Source organism: Dermacentor silvarum, chromosome 2 (genome assembly GCF_013339745.2).
Source record: "Dermacentor silvarum isolate Dsil-2018 chromosome 2, BIME_Dsil_1.4, whole genome shotgun sequence".
NCBI classification, from domain to species: Eukaryota; Metazoa; Arthropoda; class Arachnida; order Ixodida; family Ixodidae; genus Dermacentor; species Dermacentor silvarum.
The window spans coordinates 260743335-260754326 of NC_051155.1; positions in this window are offsets into that span (position 1 = coordinate 260743335).

Sequence of the window (10992 nt, forward strand, 5' to 3'; positions counted from 1 at the left end):
CACAGGTGCAGATTACTCGGTAATAAGTAGTGAGCTTACCAGGAAACTGAAGAAAGTGCTGATCCTTGAAAAGGGCCACAAGTACGCACTGCGGGAGGACACTCATCGACCCGACGGACAAGTGCACGGCTAGAATAGGAATACGAGGCTTCACTTACGTCGCTAGCTTTATTGTGCTTTCCGAGTGCTCAAGAGACTTGATTATTGGCATGGACTTCTTGCAGGCTAACGGTGCCGTAATCAACTTGCGGGAATCACGTGTTTCCTTTGAACGAGGCACGCTCTCGCAACATTTGACACTGAAAAAAATTCGATGCCCTCTGCATCGCTGACGACGACGTGATGATTCCTCCGAGATCCAGCGTAGCTGTTGCAGTAAGGAGCAACGCGTTCAGTGACTACGAAGGGATTGCAGACAGCAACACCAGACTCTTGCTCGAAAAAGGGATCTGCATGACAAGAGGCCTTGTTCAGCTACGTGGCGGATATACCAATGTTTCCTCACTAATTTTGGAAATGAGGTGCAACATGTCGCGAAGGGAACCGTTATTGCAAGCGTTAACAACTTCGTCGAAGTTACGGACCTAAGCATTCCCGAGATCGCACTATCGAATTCCTAAGATGTGGATTCTGTCTTGCATCAATCGACATTGAACCAGGTATACTACCCGGACAGAAGGAGCAAATAGAGAACTCATAAGAGAATTCGCCGAAGCTTTCAATTCATCCAGGTAAGGAAGTAATCTATCGCCAAACATCGGATAATTGTCGATGAATCAGTAGGCCTATTTGCCAGCAACCTACCGAGTGTCGCCAAAAGAGAGACAAGCCATCGGAAGTCAAGTTAAGGAAATGCTTAAAGACGACGTAATTCAGCCGTCGGCAAGTCCGTGGGCGTCGCCTGTGGTACTTGTAAAGAAATAGGACCAGACCTTGCGCTTCTGCATCGATTACCGGAAGCTGAACGCCGTCACAAAGCGGGATGTTTACCCACTTCCAAGAATTGATGACACTGTAGATAGACTACGAGATGCAAAATGTTTTTCCTATTGACTCCCGCTAGGGGGCTAAGCAGTGCTGGCGCACTTCGCATGGGCTCCTGCTTTTTTCGGCAATTTTCCGGATACCTGCTTTTATTCATCGAAACTGTGGCATCGACGGAATCGGCAAGAGAAGTGGAACCGGAGGATATCAAGTTTATGAGCGGTACGTGGAATTACCGTCATTTTTTGTCGTTTGAAGGTTTCACGCCGCGCTAACGGAGCTAACCCTACAAGAGTAAGGGGCCAGCCGAACGCGCGTGACCGTGTCCCGTGGCTCGTGAGCGCTCGTGAGCCGCCGCTCGCTCTCTTCGAGAGCGACTCGGCGCTGCCGCCAAGATCAATGACTGACGCATCCGACACAGCAAGAACTGCACGGGAACTGAATCAGGAAAATAACAGCGTTGAATGCATGTGGAGACGATACAAGAGCAGCAACAACTGGAAGCGGAGTGGACGTATGACGAGAACAGCGGGAAGGCAATAAACATCCAGGAAAATGGCACACATGGGAGAGGCGAGGAAAGACGACTCAGGTGCATATAAACCCGCAGCGAGGAAGAAGACCAACAACGAACGCAGCAAGCCGGAGCAACAAAACCTTTTGCAGGAAACATGCCACATTACAGGAAACCGAGACTTCACCTTTGCCAGTGGACGACACGAAGATCATCTACAGACCAAAGGCGGGATTACAACTCTCCAAATGGACATTGGTGGCAGGACACATGCCATCGGCCGAGCTAGCAAGTTGTCCCAAAAAGACTTCTATGACAACATCCGGATTCAAGTGCAACAGTCGAAAGAATCATCGCAAGTACACCAAACAAAGACATAGCGTACGACATGTCTCAAGATCACCAACATCCAGCTTGGAGGATCCAATTACGAAGTAAAGCAAATGTCAAGACACCAGATGGCATCAGCAAGGGCGTAATCTACAACATCCCGCCAGGAACGAGCGAAGAAGAACTACTTCAAGGGCTACGAGTATCGCAAGATACACGGTTCTCGCAGCACGCATGCTGGGAAGATCGTCAACAGATCATCTACTTCGACGGACCGCAGTCCATACAACATCATATATAAATGCTGTGACTACCGCTGCAAACCATACAGGAAATCCGTGCAATACTGCAGAGCCTGCGGGGAACTAGGGCACCGGCAAGATATCTGCCCGAAACCCCTTATCAACTTCTGCTATATATGCGGGATGGAAAATCGACAGGAAGATCATGACTGCCAACCCAGCTGTAGAATCTGCCAACAACCCCATGAGACAGCAGGAAAGGAGTGCCGCCATAAACTCAAACCAATCCACACCGTACAAGATCAGATTGCATTGGGAAAACAAGAACAAGAGCAGCAACGCAGATGGAACTCAACTTCCGACTCCGACTTTCCGGCACTATCCGAATCAAGCAGTACCTCACTACAGAGTCCACGAAGATCTAGAAGTGACTCCAAATCAACAGGCGGTCAAGCAGACGAAAGAACCCGGTCAAGATCACGGTCCGGATCACGTACCCGCAACCCACAAAAGCGAGTTACGTATGCAGACGCTGCAGGGGGAAACACACGAGCACAAGAACCCACGGAAACCGAACGAGATCTGCGGGCACAACTCCAAAATCAACAAGCCCTCATTGACAAGCTCTTACGAAGGTGCAAAGAACAAGACACCGCCAATCAAGCCTCGAACCTCAAGGAATGCCCAACATGCCACCGCCCCTTACCGAAGAACGAATCAAGGAATTGTAACAATGGAGGTCCGGAAGCGATACAGGAGGCCATGACCACTTTGCAAAGGAAATAACCCAACAGCTACAGCAAACATCAACCCATCAGCTTGCCCTATCCATGCTACCCTCCAAGACCTCAGCAACTTCATGTCCTATGCCAAGCAGAACCACGTAACGAAAGCCACAGTAGAAAAGTTGCTCCAACAACACCGACACGGCTCGCAAGAAAGCACGTAAAGACCTCCATAATGCTGCCAGACCGGAATCCATGGCCTGGGGCGATAACACCGATATGATCAAGATGGCGAGTAATCCCGAGAAGAGATTCCCACAACTTCATGAAGTTGTGGCAATGGAACTGTCGCTCATACGAACCAAAAGAACAAACCTCCAGGAACTGACCAACAGGAACAAACCAGATATCATCGCTATCCAAGAAACTTATCAGACCAATCTACGATACTGGATATGATACACACCGATCTAGAGAACAGCCATCTGACGAAGAAAAATCTCACACGCAAGATCCACAATCCAGGGAACAACGTGGAACCACCCTAGTGGAAGTGCTACCTGAGAAGAAGACACACCAAAGTCTATATGTCCTATGCTTATATAGTCACCAGGGATCCGTTATCTGACTTTGTAAAGTTCATCACGGAAGCCAGAAGCTATCTAAAGGCCAAACTTGTAATTATGGGGATTTTAATGCCCCCCACACAGCATGGGGTTACCAGCACACGACCAAGAAAGGAGCGCGAGTGCACGATTCGGCACAACAGAATCACCTCACACTCTGGAATGATATAACTAAAGACTCGAATAGGCAACAGTGTATCCAGGGATACAAATCCCGACCTCACCTTTACAATAGGTATCTCCAAGGCCGAATAGACCCGACTGGAAGAAAATCTCGGCCAGCGTCACCACATCCTTCAGCTAGAAATCCTGCACCATAAGAAGCCGAGCAGAACCGGAACGGCAAGGCTGACGGACTGGAAGGCCTTTAGAGAGCATGACATAGAAGAGAACATCAAAAATATTGAAGAGTGGCTCACCGAAGTGGTCAAGACGGCGGAGAAGCATACTAAAGTCATCCAACTCACAATGGACACACCGGCCGTAGACTCTCATCTCCTACATCTTTGGGATGCCAGAAGAGGCTACTGAGGCGGTGAAAAAGATGAAACATAACCGCAAACTGCAGAGAAACGGATCGCTCACATAACAAGCAAGCAGAAGAATATGGAGATAAACTCAGCAGTCAGAACTGGCATAAACTGTGCGACCAACTTCAAGGCACACTCAGCACAAAGAAGACCTGGCATATACTACGAGCCCTTCTAGCTACCACCAAAACCAGACACAACAAAGACATGACCTCAAGAAAATCATTCACTCTCATCCAGGAACTGAGAAACAAATTTGGAAGAACTCAAGCGTAAACTTGTCGGAGACAATGCCCCCAAGGTCCGGATCCCCGACCGTACAAAGGCGAACCAAACCTGACCCTCGACAGCCCTTTTACGCTTCCTGAACTTCACGCCGCTCTTGCCAAATTGACCCGTAACACGTCGCCAGGAAATGACAAGGTGACCAACAGGATCCTACGAAACCTCCCGGACAAGGCCCTAAATTGGCTCCTCGACTACATGAATACTGCTGGGAAGAAGGTAAGCTCCCGGCAGAATGGAAGCACGCAGAAGTCATTATGATTCCAAAACCCAACAAGCCACTACAAATCAGCAACCTACGGCCCATATCCCTGACTTCCTGCGCTGGAAAGCTTCTCGAACACATGGTTCACGATCGCCTCACCACATACCTCGAAGACTCAGGACTCATGCCTGACAATGCTTGGCTTCCGACAGCTCCTCTCAGCCCAAGATATACTTTTACAGCTCAAGGAAGACCTCTTGGACTACCTAGAACGCCACAAAAAGTTCTCTATTTTAGCAATAGATGTAAAAGGAGCCTTCGATAATGTGAAGCATGATGCAATCCTCCAGAATCTCCAAGACACAAACTGCGGAATCCGGACCTACCATTACGTACAGGACTTTCTCAAGGATCGCACGGCTACGGTGGGCATCGGCAACATCCGAAGCGACAAATTCGAAATGCCCAACAAAGGCACTCCACAAGGGTCAGTCATTTCACCTTTGCTGTTCAACCTCGCTATGATTAAGCTCCCGCAACAACTCGATGACATCGAAGGTTTAAGCCATGCAATATACGCCGACGATAAACGTTATGGACAAAAGCGTCGACAACCGGCCGACAGCAAACTACCCTGCAAGAGGCAATCGATCTAATAGAACAGTACCTATCAAGATGCGGTCTCCAGTGCGCCCCCGAAAAATCAGAGCTACTTATACTCAAGGCAAGGACCCGGGGAAGACCACCAGCCTACGTCGACCCAGATCCCAACGTCATACTCAATGGAATCGATATACCTCAAGTTGACTCCCTCCGCGTCCTTGGCCTCACCCTACATAAGATGGTTCTGGTGCAGCTACACTTCCGAAGCTTCAGAAGACCCTAACACAAGTAACTCATCTCATTAGGCGTATAACCAATCAAAGAAGAGGACTTAAAGAGCAAGAAACCGTCCAAATATCCAAGCACTCCTTATAAGCCGGATAACATATGGCACCCCGTATCTACTCCTCAAGAAAGCTGAAATTGAAAAACTCAACATCGTCATCAGAAAGGCAATCAAGAGCGCACTAGGACTTCCCAGTACGACCTCAACCACGACACTACTCAAACTTGGCCTCCATAACACCTGGGAAGAAATGAGTGAAGCGCACAGGGCCAGCCAGCTGGAACGCCTTAAGCTGACTCAAACAGGAAGAGCAGTACTTCGCAAACTCGCATACAGCGAAAACTTTATAGCGGACTCAGACGTGAAAGCCCGATTGCCACCACTTCTCCGTGACTCTATTTCAGTCGCTCCAATACCTCGAAACATGCATGCAACACACCACAAAGACAGAAGACAAGCAAGAGTTCGAGCGCTAAGCAAGAAATACTCAAGGAACCCCAACACGAGATATACAGATGCGGCAAAATACCCAGGTAGAAGAGCCTACGCAATTACCGTGACCAACAACAAAGGGAATGAGCTAGTCGCTGCCACCATACCGGCCAGAAATCCAGAAACGGCGGAGGAAGTGGCCATCATCCTCGGCATCGCCACATGCAAGGACACCGCAGTCATCTTGAGCGACTCGCAAACGGCATGTAGAAACTTACAAAAAGGCCGAATCTCTGCCGCAGCCGTGAAAATTCTAAAAGAGCTAACAAGACGCCAAGAACTACCCGAAACCTACGTCGTTTGGACCCAAGCCACGAACACTTGGCAGGAAACGAAGCAGCACATGCTGTCTCCCGAGAGCATACCAGCAGGGATTTCCTGCCGCAGGGGATCCGGAAATCGACGAGGGTGGAGGACATTCCCATCAACTACGCCGTAATACTGCAACATTACCGACTCGAAAGAAGAGAATATCCTTTACCACATCCAAAATTAAGCAAGGAAGAAGCCACCGCCCTCCGCAGACTACAAACAAATACATATGTCCATGGAATTATCATGCACCGGATGCATCCCACTAAATTCTCATACCTATGCAGATATTGTGATGTACCAGACACCTACAACACATGGTGTTGGTGTGCCCACACCGCGAGAAAAACAGTCAAGACGATGCCTCAGAAACGATACAAGCCACCGAAGAAACGTGGGAGGCAATGTTAACGGCACAGAGCCTGGAGGATCAGCGAAGTCTGGTGGACCGGGCCCGGGCTGCGGCATTAGCCAACGGCTTTCTGGACTGAGAGAGCCGCCCACCTAGGGCGAAGAAAGAACACTTTCTCGCTGTTTCTAGCAATAAACGTTCATTCCTCCTCCTCCTCTTCCCTGGACCTCAAAAATGGGTACTGGCAGATAGAAGTGGACGAAGGAGATCGCGAAAAGACCGCATTTGTGACGCCAGACGGACTATACGAGTTCAAAGTACTTCCGTTTCGTCTTTGTTCGGCACCCGCAACATTTCAGCGGATGATGGACACTGTGCTCACCGGTCTGAAATGCCAAACCTGTCTCGTTATCTTGATGATGTCGTGATTTTTTCTGCTACCTTCGAGCAGCATGTAGAACGACTGCGGGCTGTGATGAAGGCTATTAGATCAGCAGGTTTGACAATAAAACCACAGAAATGCCATTTCGGCTTTCACGAGCCTTTTCCTTGGCCATGTCGTCAGTTCAGAAGGCATTCGCCCAGACCCTGAGAAGACTGCGGCTGTTGAAAATGTTCCAAAACCAACCGACAAAAAGGCCGTTAGGCGATTCTTAGGACTCTGCGCCTACTTACAGACGCTTCGCGAAAAATTTTTCAAGGATTGCCGAACCGCTAACGCGGCTAACAAAAGGCATGCCTTTCATCTGGTCAAGTGAACAGGAGGATGCCTTCAATGAACTACGAACGCGTCTTCAGAATCATCCAATTCTTGCGCATTTTGACCAGGAAGCCGAGACTGATATCCACACAGACGCAAGCAATTTAGGCCTCGGGGCCGTCCTCATTTAGTGGCAGAATCGAGAGGAACAAGTGATTGCGTATGCTAGTCGTACTCTTTCAAAGGCTGAGGTGAACTACTCAGCAACAGAAAAAGAATCCCTCGCGGTGATATGGCCATTAGCAAGTTCAGGCCATACTTATATGGCAGACCATTTCGAGCTATCAGCGACCATCATTCGTTGTGCTGGCTGGCCAATCTTAAAGACCCATCTGGACGGCTTGCAAGATGGAGCTGCGCTGCGAGGAATACGATATAACCGTCTTATACAAGTCCGGTCACAAGCACAGTGAGGCTGATTGCCTGTCGCGTGCACCGATTGAATCCACGAAATCTACACCGGCAGAAGATGAACAGGATTGCCCGTTCCTAGGAGCTGTGACATCATCGCAAATGGCGCAGCATCAGCACTCTGGCGCGCAGTTACGTCTGCTCATTGATCATCACCTAGAAGGACACACTGTCGACGTTCCACGAGCTTTTATCCGCAGCTTGTCGTCGTTCGTACTGAGGAATAACGCCCTCTACAAAAGAAATTTTGAACATAGTGCTGAGACATTTCTGCTCGTCGTACCTTCAAAGTTACGCCCAGAGATATTGGAAGCGTGCCATGATGACCCATCAGCAGGACACTTAGGAGCGAGCAGAACGTTCGCATGTATCCGTGCGAAGTATTACAGGCCAAAGTTGTTGAATTCTGTGCAACACTATGTGAGAACCTGCCGGGATTGCCAAAGACGTAAAATGCCACCATTGAAGCCAGCAGGTCTCCTACAACCCATACAGCCTCCGAAATTCCATCAAAAGTGGGAATGGATTTACTTGGCCCCTTTCCCACATCGTCGTCAGGAAAGCGGTGGATCGTAGTTGCAACTGACTACCTAACTCGATATGCCGAGAGGGTCTCTTGTTGTGGGTACGCCATTGAAGTAGCGGAATTTTTTTGTCACGCACATTGTACTACGGCATGGCGCTCCTAAAGTTCTGATCACGGACCAAGGAACCATATTTACTGCGCATTTAACACAGTCCATTATGAAACTGACGCACACCAGTCACAGAAAAACCACCGCATATCATCCGCAGACAAATGGACTGACTGAACCTCAACAGAACGCTGACCGATATGTATCAATATACGTGGACATGGAGCACCGAACATGGAAGAAGATCCTACCATACGCAACGTTCGCGTACAATACCGCAGTGCAAGAGACGACTCGAATGACACCTTTCCAACTCGTTTTTGGCCGGACCGTCACCACACCCTTAGATGCAATGCTACCTGTAGATGAGACCTCGGAAAACAACCATGATATCAGCGACTTCACAGAAAGAGCTGAAGAGGCACGGCAGCTGGCGCGACACCACATTCAGCAGCAACAGCAAACCGATGCGAATCGATATAATTGCGACGAAGAGACGTCCAGTACGCACCTGGAGGCATGGTATGGGTGTGGACTCCTGTAGGATGCGCGGCCTATCTGAAAAGCTTCTTCGTCGTTATTTTGGCCCATACAGGATAATTCGCCGACTTAGCCCCTTCAACTACGAAGTTCTTCCAGAAGATCAAGTAACCTCTTCACGACGGCGGCATCGCACCGAAGTCGTTAATGTCGTCCGAATGAAACCCTACTACGACAGACAATAACAGACAATTGGCCAACAAGCTTTCCGAATGACAGCCTAGAAACCACCGCCTTCTTTATAAGCATCGGGACGATGCATTCTTGGAAGGGGGACAATGACACAAGGTGCTTCAAATCTCGCGCGCCAGCCGTCTCCGCGCCTGTCCATGTGCTGCTACGTACGAAAGATAGCAGCAGCGAAGCGGCCAACACGTGCGCACAAGGCACGTGCGATCGGAGCAAGACATCATCAGGCGGGGCACGAAGAAGTCGTGTGGAAATCTTGGCGAGACTGTGTACGTTGGAGCGAGCTCTTGCTTAGTTTGTCGGGTACAAGTTCACCCAACGTTAGCTAATTAAAGTACCTTCATCAACTGTGCGTTACAATACATACATATATAATATATATAATAATATATATATAATATATATATTATAGTGTGACGTCACAGTAAGGGCAGACCTTTATTGAGCCCGAGAGCGACACGACAAAGAAGGGCGGCGTCCACAACCGGCATGAACAGCCTTCGGCACAGTCCACGCTGATGGTGCGCCCGCACGCGCGATGAAGATGAGGGGCACACGCATGATGATGATAATGTACAGATGATGAAGAAGTGCACAATAAATGCCACACTAATTTCCCTCGCGCGAAAGCGGCCATCTGGCCGCTTGCTTAAAGAACAGGGAACGCCGCGTGAAAGGCCTCATGCGAGAAACGTGGACCACTTCGGGTAGCGGCAACGGCGCTCAGTTGAGGAAACAACAGGGTCACTCGATAATTAACTGGAGAAGTCATTTCCAGGACCGTGTAGGGGCCAAAATACTGACACTGAAACTTCTCGCACAACCCAGGAGTGCGAACTGGTGTCCAGAGCAGCACTTCATCGCCAGGCTGGTAGAATACTACACGATGATAGGCGTCATAATGAACCCGCCGTGGTTGCTCAGTGGCTATGGTTGGGCTGCTGAGCACGAGGTCGCGGGATCGAATCCCGGCCACGGCGGCCGCATTTCGATGGGGGCGAAATGCGAAAACACCGTGCACTTAGATTTAGGTGCACGTTAAAGAACCCCAGGTGGTCTAAATTTCTGGAGTCCCCAACTACGGCGTGCCTCATAATCATAACTGGTTTTGGCACGTAAAACCCCATAATTTAATTTTAGGCGTCATAATGATCCTTGCGGTCCCGCTGTCTGGGCGGTGTTGACGCAAAAAGCCCCTATATATAAAAGTAGCGCCAACCGCTTCCCTGCTCCTCCGTTCCGCTGTCGCGCTCGGCGCGGCCAGCGAGATCAAGCCGCCATATCGACAGTGGCGCCGCGTACGTCGGGCCTGCCGTGGCAAACGACAGCTAACGCGCTACCAGAGGAAATCCGCGGAAAACTTGGATCGCGCCCTGCGGAGCAGTTTGAGGTGCGATTTTGCTTCGTCAGTCAGTAACCGTCTTAATAATGCCGTTTTGGAAGTAGCAACGCGACGATGCCAGACGGCGTAAATACCAAGTGTGCAGCAAGCGTTTGCGCTCGCCGGATGGTAAACAAAAAAAATCACGCATATCCACGGGGTAATGATGATGAGTGGGCGAAGCTCCGGAGGAAATCATCGGATCTCCCGCTTAAGGGGACGCTAGCACAAACGCGTTAGAAACGTGCAGTACTCTCTAGTAAGGGGGAGCGGCCACAGCGTCTTACGCAGCCATTTACACATGCCGGAACGTGCACCGCGTTTGCCGACGCCATCACATGACTGCTGAGAGTATACCCCCCGTATTCATAAACGCTCTCGACTTGAACTTGACTTGCCACCGCTTTCGGCAGCTCGTTCGAAACGCGTTGAAGGTAAGGCGGAGAGGCCACAGCGTTTACACCAGTCTTACACGGGCCAGCTTTTACGGGCCGTAACGCGCTAGCACAAACGCGTTAGAAACGCGCTAGAAACGCGGCCTTTCGTTAATGTTGGGTATTTATTGCCATCGTGGTGCGTGTGTCCGCTTC